Here is a 20,352-nt window from a genome sequence, read left to right on the forward strand (position 1 = left end):
GTATTCAGCGTCTGTTGACTCTAGTTTTTTTTTCTTTCTTCTTTCTTCTGGCAACCGCAATCAACTGCATGTATCTCTGCTAGGGATTGACAGATTTCAACCAAAGTTGACCCAAATGACCATTGGGCTAGGCCAAACCTTCCATTTGACTTTGACCTCGCTGTGACCTTTGACCTAGCTATAATGGTCAAAAATGTGATTTCACAAAAAAATGCTACTCCTTCCACAAATTTCATGCAATGATCATGTGACTCATGCATATGAATCAACATGTGGCAGTGCTTAAAACTTCCTAAAAAGAATTGAGGTCAAAGGTCATTAAGGGGTCATTTCCGTCAAAGTCTAAAAATATTCAAAAATCACTGTCTTTACAAATTACATAGCAGAGAGTCATGATTAGCACACATGCATCGCTACTAGCCAGGGTCTTTAGGATGCCTACAGTTTTGGGGTCAAAGGTCATTAAGGGGTTACTTCGGTCAAAAACCAAAATTATCAAAAATGTTCAAAAAAATTGTATCTCAAAATGTAAACAGACCAGAGTAATATAACCATCATACAGGGCCGTAGCAAGCGGGGCGGCCGGGGATGCCATGGCCGCCCCACTTTTTTAGAAATTTGTTATGTTTTTCTATATATCTTTATTTCAATTTGGGCATTTATTTGTAATTTGGCCGCCCCACATTTGTGATGGCCGCCCCACATTTTTCAACCTTGCTACGGCCCTGCCATCATACATGAATCAGTGTTACGTGATGTATGCACGGTATTTTTATTTTGGGGGTCAAAGGTCATTAAGGGGTCACTTCCTGTTTTTAGCTAGATAACTTCAAGAATTTTTATCTCAACAACTGAACATAGCAGAATTTTTTAATTAAAACTGGAACAATGCATTTTCTCGGTGTACATAAGGTTTTTTTCCATTGAGGTCAAAGGTCATTAAGGGGTCAAAAGGTCAATCAGAAATTTTCAAAAAATCAAAATCCATGTATAAGTTCCGATTAAGCTGAAATTCACCAGGAATATTTCTTATGACATCCTAAGCGCAATGCAAGAGCAGTTGACCCCATCCGTAACCCAGGGGTCAAGTTATAGGGGTCAAATTATGGCTTGTATTCAGCGTCTGTTGACTCTAGTTCATTTTGTTTCATTACCTAAATTGCACAAAAAAATATGATGCATGGTGCAACCTTTATTGATTTGCACAAAAAAGATCAAAATATGATGTGTGGTGCAAAAGGGTACAGCAAGTTCTGCAAGCTCAAGTATACCACATGATCCAATTGCATCATCATGCGAACGTACATGGGCATGGAAAGCATGGCTGGCCAAGGTACAATGTACACCCGTGGCGCGCTATTCCAGGTAGTGTGTCTAGCACCATAGAGGTCTGTGGTTCAAACCGCACCCGAGTAAACAACTTTTCTCGTCATCTTATTTCTTCCTTCCTTCTTTCCTCCCCCATCACCAAAAGGCCTCCAGTAAGGCTTAATGATCTTGTTAGCTTCCAAATGTTTAAAAGACAACAAATATTATTAGCTACACCAAAACACAGAGTTACAATCCGTCGGTCGCAACACATGTACCTGAAGGACAAAATATGTTTCTGAGCAAAACGTTTTTGAAGGACATGCTACTAGTAACGGAGTTGATACGCCTCCACTGTTATCTCTCAGTGGCCTGTTTTCATTTGAAATTGAAGTTCAACAGGCCCGTGCGCAGGTGCATCGCACCCCCCAAATTTGGAAAAGTATACAAAAAGTCCCAAAATTTCACAAAATCGCCCCCCCATCCTGGAAAAAAGTCCACTTTTTCAAAATCAGCACCCCCCAAATGAAATCCTGCGTACGGGCCTGAAGTTGAATCAAACTATAAAACTATCTTAAATAGTTAACAAGGAATAGTTAACAAGGAATATGTTAACTATTATAGGATAATAGCTAGCTTTAAACCTATATGCCACTACAGCCTTTGCATTGGGGCTTGAGATTGGAATTCCAGTTTCCTTTCTCACGAAGTAAGAGCTAAGAGTAAAATTGTACAATTGTGTTTGGGAGTAGCCTTCTCTCCTTTCTCCTTTTCCTTGCTATTTTCTTCCATTTCGTGCTTTGTTTATCAAAGCTATCTAGGCCAGCCTGCATTTTATTAGCCTACACTGGCTATCCAGGCTTGTGCTTTTTTAGTATGAGCTTGGAACGGTCCATGGATTTCCCCCATGGATTAGCATGTGTCCCTCACGGACCAACCTGGGTAAACAAACTACATGTATGTGTTGCGACCGATGAATTACTCAAGCACTTACCAGCTTTGTTAAAGACTGGATAGTATTCATCCAAATCATTTTCTTCCAGCCATGTCTCCATCTCATAGCGACTCCTCCACCAATTCATCAGCCACATCCATGACATCACACTCACAAACATCACCGCAACTGTGACACCACATACTCCCACTGCACTTGCCATGGTGACCACCTCAAATGATGAGTCCAACTACTGATGATGAAGAAATGGTTGCAGGAGCAACAATTTTTGAATTTTATCTCAAACAATAATCCGCTGCTTTTCCAGCTTACAAAGTTGTAAGCTATGTTAATGGTGATTTGGCCAATCTGATTTCAGTTTCATCTACAACTTGGATTTCATCACCCTGTTTATAAGTCACTCTTCCATTAACTTTTAATGATTTATAGAATCAGGCTTTCTGAGGCCTGTCAGAATTCTCATCAGATGTATTCAATGTGCTGATGAAGATCTGCAAGAATATAAAATAGGAAAAAAGTATGATTTTTAACACATGTTTGTATCAAATTGGCTCTCAGCAAAATTACACACACATGACACTGGGGACACCTTTGAAGGGGTATTGTCCGCAATTGGTGAACGATTGAACGGTGTTTAAACTAAAGTGGCAAGTTTTCCGTGTCACAGAAAAATGGACAAATCCACGGAATTTAACGGAAAACACAGAAATTCACGGAAAACATGTTTTTCCTTGAGAAAAATAAAAATGAAGAAAAAAAAATCAGAATGTGAGGTAAAAATAATGAAAAAGAAAGTAACTTCTTTTTACCCCAATTTTTAGGAATTTAGTTTTTAAAACCATGCACACAAAATCGCAGAATTCAGTGTTTTAAATCACAGTAAACTTGCCAATCTAGTTTAAACCCATTATATGCAATGTCCACAGTTGGGGTATAGGGTCAGTCCATCCCTTAAAAACTTGTTGAACAGTGTTGATTGACTGCTTTAGAGTGACCACTCTAAGGGACCGTTCACAAACACTTGTTAGGGGGGGCCTGATGCAAAAAGGGGGGCCCTGGAAAAATTGAGTTTATATGCTTTTCTATGGGGTTAACCCATAATTTTCATGTCAAAAAGGGGGGCCCTGAAATTTTCGAGGTCTGTAAAGGGGGGGGGCCGAAAAAATTTTGCGATAAAATTTTTTTTGCACCAGGCCCCCCCTTACAAGTGTTTGTGAACGGTCCCTAACCACTCTAATCAACAGAGGCATGCTGACTGTTGATCAGTTGGTTGGAGTGCCATGCTAGTATTTACGAAGGGCGCCAGTTTGTTTCTTTTCAACATTTATGTGCGCTGCCTGCTCTGGGTAAAAATTAAAATTTGACCAGATAGCAAATACATGAACAACCTGATCGGTGCTCTTAAGGTGGTACTACACCCCTTGATAAATGTGTGACTATTTTTTCATTTTTCTCAAAAATAATAACACACTGGTACCGTAACAAAAGTGATGTAAATTCTAGGGGCAAGGAATCCGGTTACTTATACACTGGAATTTCAGTGACTCAAGATGAGCAGTACGTTATTTATGATAAGAAAAGAGGTACATGTAACCGCTAGAATGTACCTCATTTCTTAACATATAATGAACCACCAAGTCTTGAATCACTGAAATTTCAGTGAAGTAATTGGATTCCTTGCCCATATACATAACTTTTGTTACCAGTGTGTAGTTATTTTGTGAGAAAAATGCAACGCAGTAGTTAATATGATACCTCCACACCACTCAAATACCGTATGTATACCACTTTTGTGGGGGTAATAGAATTTAGGGTTTTAAAAAACAATTCTTTGTGAAGTTTTTTACCGGTATCAAAATTTATTTTGAAGACTTAAATCTGTATCTTCAGAGAAAAGTTAATTTTTAGGAGGTTAACCATGCTAACAATTCTCTGACTTGCACTTTTTCGGTCGCTTTACCCTTCGTGATCGGTATTGTTTACTTCTGAATTTCCATTGCTTTACATGGTGTCAGGCTTCACTGATTCTGATGCGTTTTGAGATAGCTCCCCATTCTATCCTCATAATCCATCATCAGGAGAGCCAGGAGGGCGTGGCGCAATGGTTAGGGTACTTGCCTTTAGTGCATGAGGTCTCGGGTTCAATTCGCTGGGATATTGACTTGGAAAAAAAAAGTCTGAAATTAATTGGCAACATCTGTAGATTAAATTCAGACTTCCGCTCTCCCCATGGCAGGGGTCGCGCTAACCTGCGTTTCTGCGCGTACAGCGCATATTTTGAAGTTTGAGCGCATATATTCATTTTTGCATACCAGTTCAGGGGTTTTCATGCGCAGAAAAATGAAAACATGTGAAAGAAAATAAAAGCTTCGATCTCCAATATTTACGGCCTGTCCAGAAATTATGTAACATAAAATGCAATGTAACATAAATGTTCAAGTGAAGTCGCCGTAGCATTGTAACATAAATTAAAAATAGAAATAAAATACACACCGTCGGCATATTTACACAGATTGCGATATTGTCTAGAATCACTGTTATTGCAGTACTGAATGATGACACGTACGTGAGTTGGTAATTTCTAATTCTAGGGATCGGAAAGAAATGCTTGGCAGGTGGTGTGTAGAGATATGTCATCGGTGAAATACGACGCAATGATATCGGCCGTAGAAGAAAAAATGACAAAATTTGCCCTTGAATTATGTTTTATAGTCAAAATACTCCAGGAATTCAGTAAATATCATGATATTTGACCTAAAGTTGAACTCATTTGCAATGAAATGTCATTTTTTATTGAGTAAAGCATAGCTTCCATGTGCTTGCAATGGTGTTGAATTCTGCACTTTGCCGACATGGCCGAAGTTGAACTGCGTTTTATGGAATTCGGCGAACTTTTATGGCATAAAGGAACACTTTTATTTTAGTACACTGCTTGGGAACTTTCTTAAAAAGTGCGATAGTTGGTTAATAGCGAGAATCGCGGCATGAAAAGCGTGAGATTGTGTTTTTTTGCCGGGCCTTGCTTAACTATGGTACAGGTAACACATCATTTTTCATTGTAACCAAAATCACAAAATCTGATACTGATATATTAAAACGGTACATTCAATACTTGACAGATTAGAGAACCCCTCATTTTAGGATTTGAGCGCATATTTTTAACACTTTCAGGGGGTTCAGGGGTTCTGAGAACCCCTGGTTTTAAAAACCTACCCTTACCAAACATTCTGGTTAATTTAGCCTGAATCTAAACAGAAATTATTCTAAGACCAATAAATTAACCAGAATATCAATTTCTGGTTAACAAATAAACCAGAATATCAATTCTGGTTATTTAATAAACAGAATTCATAACCTGAATCCAATTTCAGGCTAAAATCTTAACTTGAAAAGTTTTCTGGCTAAGATATTTAGCCAGATTTTGTATTCTGGTTAAAACATTAACCAGAATCAAAAATATGGCTATATATATTAGCCAGATTTCGTATTCTGGCTAATTATTTTTCAGGCTAATTATGGTCACATGATATTAGGTCAGAGGTCACCAACTGTAAGGAAGCACACTGCTGATAAGGCTCAGAAACTGCCACAACTTTTTGAAAAATTAACAGTTTAAAGGGTATTTTAGGGTCTTTTAACATTGTGTAGTTGATGGGGAACATACCAGCTATGTCTGTGGAAGGAAGATCAGCTGTTCGTAAGTTTCAAAGCCTGAATTTTTTCATTCTTTTTCCCCAGGAAACATTGCCTAGTAAGGTTGTTGAATTCAGCAGACATGCGCATGCATTATGCATGTATCATTTATTTATAATAATTATGTGGGTATACTGCAGGTTGATGCTGGCTGACCCAGGTGAAATGTGTTACTGATGTTGTTGGGGTGTTAATTATGCTGATGTCTTGGGGAGGTTGTACTTTGAAGCGGGAGGGTTATTTAGCGAGTTCAAATATGGCGAGTTGTCATTGGGAGAGTTCAAATAAGGTTGTCACATCATAGTGGTACGTTTGTATTGGTTTTAAAGTTGGGATGATTTGGTGGTTAAATGTGGTGAGTTTTCACCTTCACCAAATTTGAAGTGTTGTATTTGGTAAACTTGGAGTGTGGTGTGTTCTGTTGATGCATAAATTGGGAGTGTTTGTACTTTGAAGTGGGAGGAGGGTCATTTGGAGAATTCAATGCACCAGGATGAGCAAGTTATGACCTACACCGAATTGAAAGAGTTATATCCGGGAGTTATATTTTGTAAAAGTTGCAATGTGGTATGTCATGTTGATGTCTTGGGGATATTTGTACTTTAATGTGGGGGAAGGGTCATTTGGAGAGTTCAAATATGGTGAGTTGTCACCTTCTGCATATTGGGAGAGTTGTGTGGTGCCGTTAGGATGTGCTTTGTAAACATAAACTCTTCCAATATGCTAAAGGTAGCTCTGAATATTTGAACTCTCTAAATTACCCTCCTCACTTCAAAATAGAAACTTCCCATTACATTGACATAGCACACCACATCCCAACTATACAAACAAAACTTTTCCAATATGCTCAAGGTGACAAATTGCCACTTTGGAACTCTCCAAATGACGACTCACCATAGTTGAACTCTGCAATTGACAACTCGCCATATCAGAACTCTCCAAATGACAACTCGCCATATTTGAACTCTCCAAATAACCCTTCCCCACTTCATAACACCCCAAGAACATCAGTAACACTTTTCACCTGGGTTAAAGACTGAAAACAAAACTGACAAGGTTGTGACCAACATTTGAGAAAGGAGAGCATTAATTTGTAAAGAGGGTCAAGTGCACAGTATGAATATCAAACTTCTTTCAGGTTTGGAGTTCAAATAAACTGATGTTATCCAGCAAGTTCTGATAACACAATCCTATAAAAGGTGTATTCCAGTGGCGAAGCATGGGTCATCCGATGGGGGGGGGGGCACCAACCATGATTGGGGGCACCGGGGCTGATTGGGGGGGGCACAAGCTGTTTTTGGCAATTTTCATATCGGATTTTCTAAATTTTGCAATCGATTGGGGCACATGCGCTATGCCCCCCATGCCGCTATATGCCACTGGTGCATTCTGATCATGGCAATTGTGGGAATTTCAATCTACACATGTATGAGGCTGAAGTTGAGAAGAGTGAAGTCTGGTTAATATTTCTGGCTAATATTCTGTTTAATAATTCTAGCTAAAATTCTGGCTAATTTGTTCTGGCTAAAATTTCACTAGGCCTTATAACATTTCTGGCTAATCTCATTTAAATATTTCGGCCCTTTTTCAGGTTAGAATCAGGCCTGATTTAATTTTTGGTTAATATTTCTGGCTAATAATTCTGTTTAATAATTCTAGCTAAAATTCTGGCTAATTTTTTCTGTATAAATCTTTCTGGCTAAAATTTCAGCCCTAACATTTCTGGCTAATCTCATTTAAATATTTCGCCCTTTTTCAGGTTAGAATCAGGCCTGATTTCATTTCTGGTTAATATTTCTGGCTAATAATTCTGTTTAATAATTCTAGCTAAAATTCTGGCTTATTATTTCTGGTTAAATTTTTCTGGCTAAAATTTCAGGCCTGACATTAAATTTCTGGCTTATCTCATTTAAATATTTCGCCCTTTTTCAGGTTAGAATCAGGCCTGAATTTAGTCATTATTTCAGGCCTGATTTCTAGCTGAATTCAGGTTTAATTCAGGCCTGACACTTTGGTAAGGGTAGTGCTACCCCTGCCCCATGGTTAATTTAGAATTGGGTAAAATCATGAAATTACTCTGTCCTTCGGAGGGGACGTTAAGCCGTCGGTCCTGTGTGCAGAGAGCCATACCTGTACATGTATTTCGCAGCCAGTTTCGAAAAGAGTAGGGTGTTAACCCCTGACTGTTTTCGATCAAGATCTGTCACCCGCGAGTTGGGATCCCTCATAGTCAGTCTCCCAAAACATCAAAACACCACAAAGCGTTATGTAAATTAGGGGTTCATTCATATATTTTCATGATTAAACGGTTGTTTATGCCCAAGGGCATAAACAACCGTTCATACAATGTGAAGCAATCGGTGAGCAAATTCTTGGCCAGACTTCTCGAGCAAGCCATATCAAGCATCCAAGTTTAAGCTTTATGACTCACATCGTCATCATCCCTATATCTTCGCGTCAAAAATTGCCGTGATAGTACAGCGAATCCTCTCGTATTTCAAAAGCTACGCATGGCGATTTTGTTCGAGATAGGCCGAGCAACTCAGGCTAAGCATACCATGACTATCATATGAGATACCACAGTGTTTCTATATTCTACACATTATTAGTAGGCATGTCCACTAAAAATTGAAGTACTATTAAATTGATTCAGACCTAACTTATTGGCTGGGAATTGATGAAAGAAACATTTTGGCGTTTAAATAATCTTAATCGGACGTTTCATTCCAGAGATATGGCCTTTCGAAAAGTGTCACGGTTTATATAGGGCTGCTAGAACATGTTAAAAAGTTAAAGTCCAAAAAGGAATACTAACAGAAAGTGCAACTTTAAGGTACTTTTTCTTAATGTATTTATTAACTAGCGTTATCTGGAACATTATATTTGCTTATAACAACATGAAAATAAGATCATCCTGAAAATTTAATCGATTTTGTTGACATACAACAAAAATATAAGACCTCAAAACCCATGGTTTGTTTGATGAAACCTCAAGCATGATCATAAATGGCCGCTATGGAAAATATCTCCATAGAGGAGATGAACAAAAAGTGCATTATTTCAAATGAATAGCGGTAGTCTTAAACATTGTTCAATCTTTTAAGGTCAGCACATTTTATCTTCAAAAATTATTAATTATCATCATGGCATAAGTTTGGTAACATTAATCACTACCAATTTTGAGAAATTTGCTCCAACTCAAAGGTTATCTTTACTACATTGAGCAATATACACTGTGTGTGCATGGAAGCCATGATCAGTGATGATAGATAGCATATGAAATGGACATGGTAGTGTGCACGGGAAAGTGCATGATTTGCGATGGGCATCGGTAGGCTTAAACATTCTTAAATTTCTTAACATCCTGCACATTTTGTCTTCAAAAATAGTTAAATTTTATGAGTATGTAAGTTTGCTTGTCTGATTCACTCCAAATTCGAAGATAATTCCGTTTGCACACCTGATGCACGGAATGGTGTCACTTTACCCGGTTGTAGTTCTCATCTCATTAAATTTTTCATTAAAAAAAGTTGATCTCTTCATGAAGGAAGGTCCTCTCTATTTACTGACCAATCAGGAAAAAGTTTGGTTAATGTTTTCTGGTGGAATCAGGAATTTCTTGAAACACCCTGATATAGGCCTACATTTGGATCAAAACAAGTATGTACGACATTTAACAGGCCTGGGATTTCTTGTATCGATCAGTTTCTCCATAGACAATACGTGTGTGAGTGCACGCACACAGTTAATGAAAAGCGTTCTAGTGGAAACTGTATTGACAGTGGGCATCCCTATTATTAGTACGATTTGTGCATGCTCTAGTACCCCATATGATGTTGCTATTACAAGAAAAATTGATTTGTTTTCAGTAAAGCCAGGGTTTTGTTTCCAGTACACTAACTTGAAATGCAATACACTAATTAGCGGTGCCTGCTGTTTGTTGTATATGTTTTTACTGCATTTTGTCTGTAAAGATTTTTAAATCGCCCGTAAAAATTGTGATATATTTAATTTTGAGAATTACAATTACCGGTATACTTTTATAGGTATAAAGGAACACGTTTAGCCCATTCAGTTAAGTTCCAGGTGCAAGTCCTATAACACAATGCATATATGTAAACTTTCTTTATCTGTGTCAATAATAGAATATTGATTTCAACGGAGTATGGAGCTGAATGGAAAAAATATTTTTCAACAACTCTTCCTATACCTTTGTACAGGAGCCAACCGTTGTTAATCCGTGATGAATCCACAGTTCAGTAGCGTATACGCGAACGCAAGGTTACGCGTATGCTGTACGCGTTACGCATGAGCGTGTAAAATTCGTCATGCCTGGAACATAATTATGTGTAAACATGAACTCTCTTATATTGGCGGTAGCAGCTAAATATTATTACCACTTTATTCTTTAGTTTTATTGCTGATATCAACAGAGAAATGCCGCGATCTTTTTTGTAAGGTTGAGTGGCAATGATAAACGGACATTCCGAATGAATGTAGACATCTTTAAGTTTTAGCTTGTTTTGTTGTTGAAAGGGATTCAATCATGTTTCACCGTTGTTCATCACCGATTAGCAACTCGCGTCCGGCGCGTCTGCGTGCACGCCGTGGTTTACTTCAGTAAACCACTCAGAAGTAAACCACTCAGACGACGCGGACGCATCGTTGTTAATCGGTGATGAACAACGGTGAAATATGATTGAATCCCTAAATTAATACAGGGTGTTGTACTGTTGACACTGTGCGACTGTCAAAAATACACTGCTCATCGGCACTGATCGTGTTTCACCTCTGCCTCAATTCACAATTGTCATGATTGTGGCAAAAATTACACTATTTTAATAATAATATACGTAAAACTTACCAGCCTTCGTTGACACCATACACGAGTATGAAGGGAAATTCGTATGAAGCATTTAAATCCCTATTAAACACAGCTTTCTCCAGCCGCTTCACAGCCAGTTTCCCATTGCTGCAATATTTTGTTTTCATTTTCTCAACACAAAATGCCGAGCAGAAAAATTAAATGTATGATCGATTTATCGCAAATATCACCTTTACATTTGGGCGGTATTTGGGTGTATTGAAAAAAACCGAGGGCGCACTGACTGGGGTTCTTTCTCAGCAGGCCCTGTTAGTTCTGGTTAAAGTTGGTGTAATTATTTTCTTCGGAGGGGGGTCATGGATATACTGGAGGGGGGGGGGGGTCATAGAATTTTAGACCAAAACAGGGGGGTTATAGAATTATTAAGAGCTGGCGACTAAAAAATTTCGCATTCTTTTAATAATAATCAAAATGTGCACACAATCTTTCGTTATAATGCAAAATTTGTGCGCTTCACGCGCCTTCTTTACACACATTATCAAAATTTGAATAATATGCACACTTTCTCCGGCAATGAATATTTGTTTTGAGTCTGTGTAGGCGGATGAGGGGGGGGGGGGGTCATAGAAACTTTCCCCGTGATAGGGGGGTAAAAAAATCGACTCCAGTCACCGACATATTCATGATCCCCCCCTGCCGAAGAAAATGACATCCCCCTTAGGGAGTGTTCAATGTTCATAAATATTTTGATAGGGGTGTGTTTGAAGTTGCACAAGGGGAGGGGGGTACCAAAAATGAGGCAATAGTGTTGCAGTGAATTTATGGATGGGTGATCAATGAGGCAATAGTGTTGCAGTGCATTTATGGATGGGTGATCAATGAGGCAGTAGTGTTGTAGTGAATTTATGATGGGTGATCAATGAGGCAGCAGTGTTGCAGTGAATTTATGGATGGGTGATCAATGAGGCAGTAGTGTTGTAGTGAATTTATGGATGGATGATCAATGAGGCAATAGTGTTAATTGCAGTGAATTATGGATGGATGATCAATGAGGCAGCAGTGTTGCAGTGAATTTATGGATGGATGATCAATGAGGCAGTAGTGTTGTAGTGAATTTATGGATGGGTGATCAATGAGGCAGTAGTGTTGTAGTGAATTTATGGATGGATGATCAATGAGGCAATAGTGTTGCAGTGAATTTATGCACTGAAAACCTAAATTGGTCAGCTGGACTAACTTAAAGCTAGTCCAGATGGTGCCCACCTGGACTAGCTTTAAGCTAGTCACTTTTGCTGGACTAACAAGGATGACTAACTTATCTTAGTCCAGCATGCTGGACTAGCTTTTAGTTAGTCGCTTGACTAGCTTTTGGTTAGTCGCTGACTAGCTTGATGTTAGTCCAGCACGCTGGACTAGTTAAGGTTAGTCGCTTGACTAGTTTTTTGACTAGCTTGATGTTAGTCCAGCGTGCTGGACTAGTTAAGGTTAGTCGCTCGACTAGTTATTGACTAGCTTTAAGTTAGTCCAACTGGTGCCCATCTGGACTAACATGCTCGACTAGTCCAGCTGGCTTGACTAACATGCTCGACTAACCTCAAGCTAGTCCAGCCAGCCGAGCAAACCTAATGCAAACCATGCATGCAGTTGCAGATTGGATACAGTCTGATAAGGGTTATACAATTGGAAAGTAAATGAGCCACATGTGGATTTAGTCTAGATAGATTAATGTTTGCTTATTGCTTCCTGCATGAATTTACAAGAATTATTCCATAGATAATCTTGAATCATGCAGCATAAATAGTGAAATATGAAGCAAAAGCAAGCACCAATAATTAGTACAGAACTAGACCTGCATGTTGGCGAGGATTTTGATTTTTTCTCTTCTGACCATGTTGTCTCATTTCATCTGCCTACCTAGTACCCACCACAGACTGTATCCTATCCTCTTTTGGACACAATAGATTCTGAAATAAGAAACAATTCAAAGTCCAAAATAACATTAGAAAAAACTTTATGACATTCTTATCTTGCATCCAACATTATGATACCCAACTCTTCATATTATAAAAGCCTTAAACATAAATTACAAAGATTTCTGTTTATGAAATAAATAAATAACTAATTATAAATGTATTTAATATGTCAAAACCTTAACTGTTTTTTGTTTAAAACAGCTTGGTTTGACAGATTAAAAACATTAATATTGATCATGTTGATTACAATTCACAGTATAGAGTCTATCCAGATGTCATACAAATTAACATACATAATAAGCATCATGGATAGGTATGATACCATTTTTCTCCCTGATATGGCAGTGACGTCATTGCATAGTCATCCAGCAAACAAACTCATGATGTCCCTTTTTTTAAATCTACAATTCATATTTGCTAACCTTGGAGAAAGCGAACCTTAGAGATAGTGGTCCTTAGAGATAGCGGACCACCGCTGGTCGGAAAGGGCATTGTATAATTTTTTAATGCCTGATTGTGAGAAAAATAGTCATTAAAGTTTGTCACTCATATTCACAATAATGAAGTCACCACAATCAAAAGTTTTGATGAATCCATTTTGAATGTTTGTCAAATCAATCAGACAAGTTTCATGTGCATGATTCAGATAAATCCATCTTTGACAGGCAAAATTAGTGCAAGGTTCTTTTTCACACTACTTGTTTGTGTAACGCCTTAACTCGTTATTTTGCATGGCTGATGTACAGCATTTTCTTCTTGATTAGTTGCAATTGTTGGAAGTCTATTTCTACCACAGTTGGGTTACATTTCAGCAGCACCTGAAAGCAAATTATACAAAAAGTTACTATTAGTTAAACTTTAATAGGCAAAATGAATATTCCTGCTTTCACATCTGGCAGTTTTCTGAAAAAATATTTTGTGTCAGCGAGAACTTTATTTACAGTTTAATACATGTATAGTCTACGGACCCCCCAAAGTGATATGGAAGGAAAAAAACGGAGTTCGATTTTAGTAACTCATGCCCAGAGATAGTAACTCAGGGCCCGAGATAGTAACTCGGGGCCCTGAGATAGTAACTCAGGGTCCCGAGATAGTAACTCAGGGTCCCGAATAGTAACTCGGCCCCAATATAGTAACTTGGGGCCCGACTTAGTAACTCGGGGTCTGAGATAGTAACTTGGGGCACGAGATAGTACCTGTGGCCCCGCGATAGTAACTCGGGGTCTGAGATAGTAACTCAGGCCCTGAGATAGTAACTTGGGGCCCGAGATAGTAACTCAGGGGTCCCTTGGGGTCCCGACATAGAAACTCGGGGTCCCGACATAGAAACTCGGGGTCCCGCCATAGTAACTCAGGGTCCGACATAGTACATCAGGGCCCGAAATAGTAATTCGGGCCCCAAGATAGTAACTTGGGGCCCCGACTTAGTAACTCGGGGTCTGAGATAGTAACTTGGGGCACGAGATAGTACCTGTGGCCCTGAGATAGTAACTTGGGGCCCGAGATAGTAACTCAGGGCCCCGAATTAGTAACTCGGGACCCCAACTGAGTAACTCGGGTCCGAGATAGTAACTCGGGCCCCGACTTACTAAGCCGAGAATCCGAGATGGTATTGCGGGGCCCTGAGTTACTAACTCGGACTCCAAGTTACGATGTCGGGCCCCAAGTTACAATCTCGGGCCCAAGTTTTTTTCTTCCATGTCACTTTGGGGGTTCCGTAATAGTCCCACCAATTAAACCACCAAAATTTAAGGAAGTTCTTACACCTCCAAAATTTTGGTTGGTCATGTATTTTTCCACATTTTTAGAATCCACCACCAGGGACAGTGTTTACAAAATATAGCGTACTGTCTTAAAGGGCATGGTCAGATTCTGACATTCTGTTGTGTTTTGAAGATACCTCACATTGAGGCTGGCATCACACTAATTTCTGATTTCTTCGTGATGACTTTTGAGTTAAATTGCACTAGTAGCAGTTTTAACATTTAGCAGCAAAAATGTGTTTCACAATGGCCATAAAACCAATCGTTGAGGCAATACGGGGGCATTTGCTCCCCCCATATTTTTCTTGGTCCCTCAAATTTTCACTTTTTGCAGCAATTTAACCCAAAATGTGTTGATTTTGTCCCCCCCTCCCTGAAATTTACTCCCCATCCCCCACCCCCACCCAAAATCCAGGTGCCGCCACTGAGATCCATATGTGTGGTAACCACAGTTTACAACATTTAAACATGCTAAACTTAAAAACATATTTCAGGCATAAAATTTCACTTGGGGTTATAATTATATAAGCTTTCTTCTGATGCCAAAAAAAATTCTTCATTTTGATAAGATATTTATAACAGTAGGGGGATGAGGCTGTCATCTGGTCATACATTTTTCAATTACCTTTGTTATTTGAGTGAAATCCTACAGACTGTATATGTTGAGTCTTTCAAGCTTCACGGTTGCATCGTCAAAAAAGGAACAGAACCTATATGAAAAAAATACATGACATTAAAATGGTATAATTTGACAAACTGTTGACTGTAGATATTGTTTGGGTCGTGGTTGTTATTCTAAAGAAAGTGATAATTAATAATTTTGCAGACCATGCACATAGCATTTCTTAGTTGAGAGCCCCTTGAGGAATTTCCAAATGGCATGCCCCAAAATGCTTGCCCCCCCCTTGGCCTACCCAAAATCCCCCTATATGCCAAATTTTGGGATCCAATTTTGCAAACATATTGCAAGCGGAAAATTTACATAGCATTTCCGTACTGTTTCCTACGGCTTTTAATATCATTTTCTTTAAAAGGTGCCCCATGAATGTGTGCCAAAATTGCTCCCCTTTTTCGCTAGCCAACACCCCCTCTCCCAATTTCATTTCACTTTATTCCAAGTAGTTTTCTTCTAATTCATTTAGAATAAATTATAGCAACAAACAATAAAGTAGCAAAAACATTACCGGTAGGCCTACACAACTTTACCCCCATCCCCAGTGGTGGCTTATGTTATAATATATAATTAGGCCTACACACTGTCCACACAGGCAGTCCCTAATTTAACTTGGAGGATCTGGGCTCATCAGCTAGCTTACCAATACCTTTATATCATTATAAAGGTGCCAAGACTTGAACTTACACTAAAATTGATGACCAAGGCCCAATCATGCCAATTGCAAGTACATTGTAGAATATCATAGTGCACACATGATTGCTATAAACAACAAAATTACTAGTAGTAGTACGTATGCATGTTGTATTGTGCTGTTACCACTGCTGTACATAGTGCATATTATCATGATTATATAGGGTTAGTGACTGGCATTCTGAGCTGATACTATTTTTGTGTTTCTGATGTAATATCATAACAAATTGCAACCTTACATACATCAACACAAAGCAAGACTTACCTTCATGTTCTACAAAATCTTGATGAATTAATTCCAGGACATTTTGTGGCAAAAACTTGAGAGTGTTTCTCTGTATAGTGAAGTGACAGCAGTATCCAGTTGACCTCAGCAGTTGACGGTTACAAAATGTATGTTTCCCCGCTTACAGATTTCAGTTGGGTCAGAGGTCGCATACCACAGACTACTGGCAAATTGACTAGCTTAAGCTAGTCAAGCAGGCGTCTTGACTAACTTCCTGCTGGACTAACCAAAGCTAGTCAATCCTTAAAACTAGTCCAGCAGGTCAAATCACATTAGTCAAGCCAGCTGGACTAATCAAAACTAGTCCAGTTGGCTGAAAACTAGTCCAGCAGGCTTGACTAGGTTGAAATACTAGCTTAAGCTAGTCAAGCAGGCTTGACTAACCAGTTTGACTAGTTTAAAGCTAGTCCAGCCTGTAATTGACTAGTTTAAGTTTTCAGTGTGGATGGATGATCAATGAGGCAATAGTGTTGTAGTGAATTTATGGATGGGTGATCAATGAGGCAATAGTGTTGCAGTGAATTTATGGATGGATGATCAATGAGGCAATAGTGTTGCAGTGAATTTATGGATGGATGATCAATGAGGCAATAGTGTTGTAGTGAATTTATGGATGGATGATCAATGAGGCAATAGTGTTGCAGTGAATTTATGGATGGATGATCAATGAGGCAATAGTGTTGCAGTGAATTTATGGATGGATGATCAATGAGGCAGTAGTGTTGTAGTGAATTTATGGATGGGTGATCAATGAGGCAGTAGTGTTGTAGTGAATTTATGATGGATGATCAATGAGGCAGTAGTGTTGCAGTGAATTTATGGATGGATGATCACTGAGGCAGAGTGTTGTAGTGAATTTATGGATGGATGATCAATGAGGCAGCAGTGTTGCAGTGAATTTATGGATGGATGATCAATGAGGCAGTAGTGTTGTAGTGAATTTATGATGGGTGATCAATGAGGCAGTAGTGTTGCAGTGAATTTATGGATGGATGATCAATGAGGCAATAGTGTTGTAGTGAATTTATGGATGGGTGATCAATGAGGCAATAGTGTTGCAGTGAATTTATGGATGGATGATCAATGAGGCAATAGTGTTGCAGTGAATTTATGGATGGATGATCAATGAGGCAATAGTGTTGTAGTGAATTTATGGATGGATGATCAATGAGGCAATAGTGTTGCAGTGAATTTATGGATGGATGATCAATGAGGCAATAGTGTTGCAGTGAATTTATGGATGGATGATCAATGAGGCAGTAGTGTTGTAGTGAATTTATGGATGGGTGATCAATGAGGCAGTAGTGTTGTAGTGAATTTATGGATGGATGATCAATGAGGCAGTAGTGTTGCAGTGAATTTATGGATGGATGATCACTGAGGCAGAGTGTTGTAGTGAATTTATGGATGGATGATCAATGAGGCAGCAGTGTTGCAGTGAATTTATGGATGGATGATCAATGGGGCAGTAGTGTTGTAGTGAATTTATGATGGGTGATCAATGAGGCAGTAGTGTTGCAGTGAATTTATGGATGGATGATCAATGAGGCAGTAGTGTTGTAGTGAATTTATGATGGGTGATCAATGAGGCAGTAGTGTTGGTAGTGAATTTATGGATGGATGATCAATGAGGCAGTAGTGTTGTAGTGAATTTATGGATGGGTGATCAATGAGGCAGTAGTGTTGTAGTGAATTTATGGATGGATGATCAATGAGGCAATAGTGTTGTAGTGAATTTATGGATGGATGATCAATGAGGCAGCAGTGTTGCAGTGAATTTATGGATGGATGATCAATGAGGCAATAGTGTTGCAGTGAATTTATGGATGGATGATCAATGAGGCAGAGTGTTGTAGTGAATTTATGGATGGATGATCAATGAGGCAGTAGTGTTGTAGTGAATTTATGGATGGATTATCAATGAGGCAACAGTGTTGTAGTGAATTTATGGATGGATTATCAATGAGGCAAAAGTGGTGTAGTGAATTTATGACGGGTGATCAATGAAGCAATAGTGTTGTAGTGAATTTATGGATGGGTGATCAATGAGGCAATAGTGTTGCAGTGAATTTATGGATGGATGATCGCCGCTTTTACATCAGCTCCACTGGTTGCCTGTAGAGGATAGAATAACATTCAAAGCCATGCTGTATGTTTTTAAATGCCTTGCCGGCATTGGAATAGAATACCTGTCATCATGCCTGGAACTTAAGAATCCTCGCGAGGGCCTTAGATCCGCCTCAGATCGCACACGTTTGAATTTGCCGATCATACGTAGTTGGACTTTTAAATCCGCTGCCGACAAGGCATTTACCTACAATGCACCTCTAATCTGGAACAATTTACCGTCATCTGTGCGAAGTGCTCAAACAGTCTCTGCCTTTAAAAAAGGCCTCAAAACCCACCTGTTTCCGCAAACATAATTTTGCTTGCTTCATTTTTCTTTCGTTTTTTCAGTTGTTTCTTGTATATATTTTGCCTATGTTTTGGTTTTTCACGCTGTGATCTTTTGAAATGGCGTGTAACAAAAGCTCTCATGTATGTATGTATGTATGTATGTATGATAAATGAGGCAGGAGTATTGTAGTGAATGGGCTCAATTTAAAAACGACCTATCCCACATTTGGGTTATTTTGAGAAAACTGTGTGCGAATTTTCAATACGATACATAACAATTTCACATCTTAAAACGTTAATTCTACAACTTTACCAAGTTACATTCATAATGTTTCATGTTTGTAATAATGACCTTTGGTGACCTTTATATTTTTCAGCAGCGCCCTATATTTTTACCAAAATGTGGGATAGGTCGTTTTTATATTGAGCCCCTTAATTTATGGATGGATGATCAATGAGGCAGTAGTGTTGCAGTGAATTTATAGATGGATGATCAATGAGGCAATAGTGTTGTAGTGAATTTATGGAAGGGTGATCAATGAGGCAATAGTGTTGCAATGAATGTATGGAAGGGTGATCAATGAGGCAATAGTGTTGTAGTGAATTTATGGATGGATGATCAATGAGGCAGTAGTGTTGCAATGAATGTATGGAAGGGTGATCAATGAGGCAATAGTGTTGTAGTGAATTTATGGATGGATGATCAATGAGGCAGTAGTGTTGCAATGAATTTATGGATGGATGATCAATGAGGCAGTAGTGTTGCAGTGAATTTATGATGGGTGATCAATGAGGCAATAGTGTTGCAGTGAATTATGGATGGATGATCAATGAGGCAGTAGTGTTGTAGTGAATTTATGGATGGATGATCAATGAGGCAGTAGTGTTGCAGTGAATTTATGGATGAATGATCAATGAGGCAGTAGTGTTGCAATGAATTTATGGATGGATGATCAATGAGGCAGTAGTGTTGCAGTGAATTTATGGATGAATGATCAATGAGGCAGTAGTGTTGCAATGAATTTATGGATGGATGATCAATGAGGCAGAGTGTTGCAGTGAATTTATGGATGGATGATCAATGAGGCAGCAGTGTTGCAGTGAATTATGGATGGGTGATCAATGAGGCAATAGTGTTGCAGTGAATTATGGATGGATGATCAATGAGGCAGCAGTGTTGCAGTGAATTTATGGATGGATGATCAATGAGGCAGCAGTGTTGCAGTGAATTTATGGATGGATGATCAATGAGGCAGTAGTGTTGTAGTGAATTTATGGATGGATGATCAATGAGGCAGTAGTTTTGTAGTGAATTTATGGATGGATGATCAATGAGGCAGCAGTGTTGCAGTGAATTATGGATGGGTGATCAATGAGGCAATAGTGTTGCAGTGAATTATGGATGGATGATCAATGAGGCAGCAGTGTTGCAGTGAATTATGGATGGATGATCAATGAGGCAGTAGTGTTGTAGTGAATTTATGGATGGATGATCAATGAGGCAGCAGTGTTGCAGTGAATTATGGATGGGTGATCAATGAGGCAATAGTGTTGCAGTGAATTATGGATGGATGATCAATGAGGCAGCAGTGTTGCAGTGAATTTATGGATGGATGATCAATGAGGCAGCAGTGTTGCAGTGAATTTATGGATGGATGATCAATGAGGCAGTAGTGTTGTAGTGAATTTATGGATGGATGATCAATGAGGCAGTAGTTTTGTAGTGAATTTATGGATGGATGATCAATGAGGCAGCAGTGTTGCAGTGAATTATGGATGGGTGATC

The 20,352-nt window shown here is 38.9% G+C and overlaps 1 long non-coding RNA gene across 1 annotated transcript; it reads right to left on the reverse strand.

Moving 5' to 3' along the window:
- Positions 1–12,665: 12,665 nt before the first annotated feature.
- On the reverse strand, positions 12,666–16,423 carry LOC140151970 (uncharacterized). The gene is made up of 3 exons (XR_011859010.1): positions 16,149–16,423; positions 15,143–15,227; positions 12,666–13,572 (listed from the first exon to the last, which is right to left on the reverse strand). It is a non-coding gene; the product is annotated as an uncharacterized lncRNA (long non-coding RNA).
- Between the last annotated feature and the right edge of the window lie 3,929 nt (positions 16,424–20,352).

This window comes from Amphiura filiformis, chromosome 5, assembly GCF_039555335.1.
Source record: "Amphiura filiformis chromosome 5, Afil_fr2py, whole genome shotgun sequence".
In the NCBI taxonomy this organism is placed as follows: Eukaryota; Metazoa; Echinodermata; class Ophiuroidea; order Amphilepidida; family Amphiuridae; genus Amphiura; species Amphiura filiformis.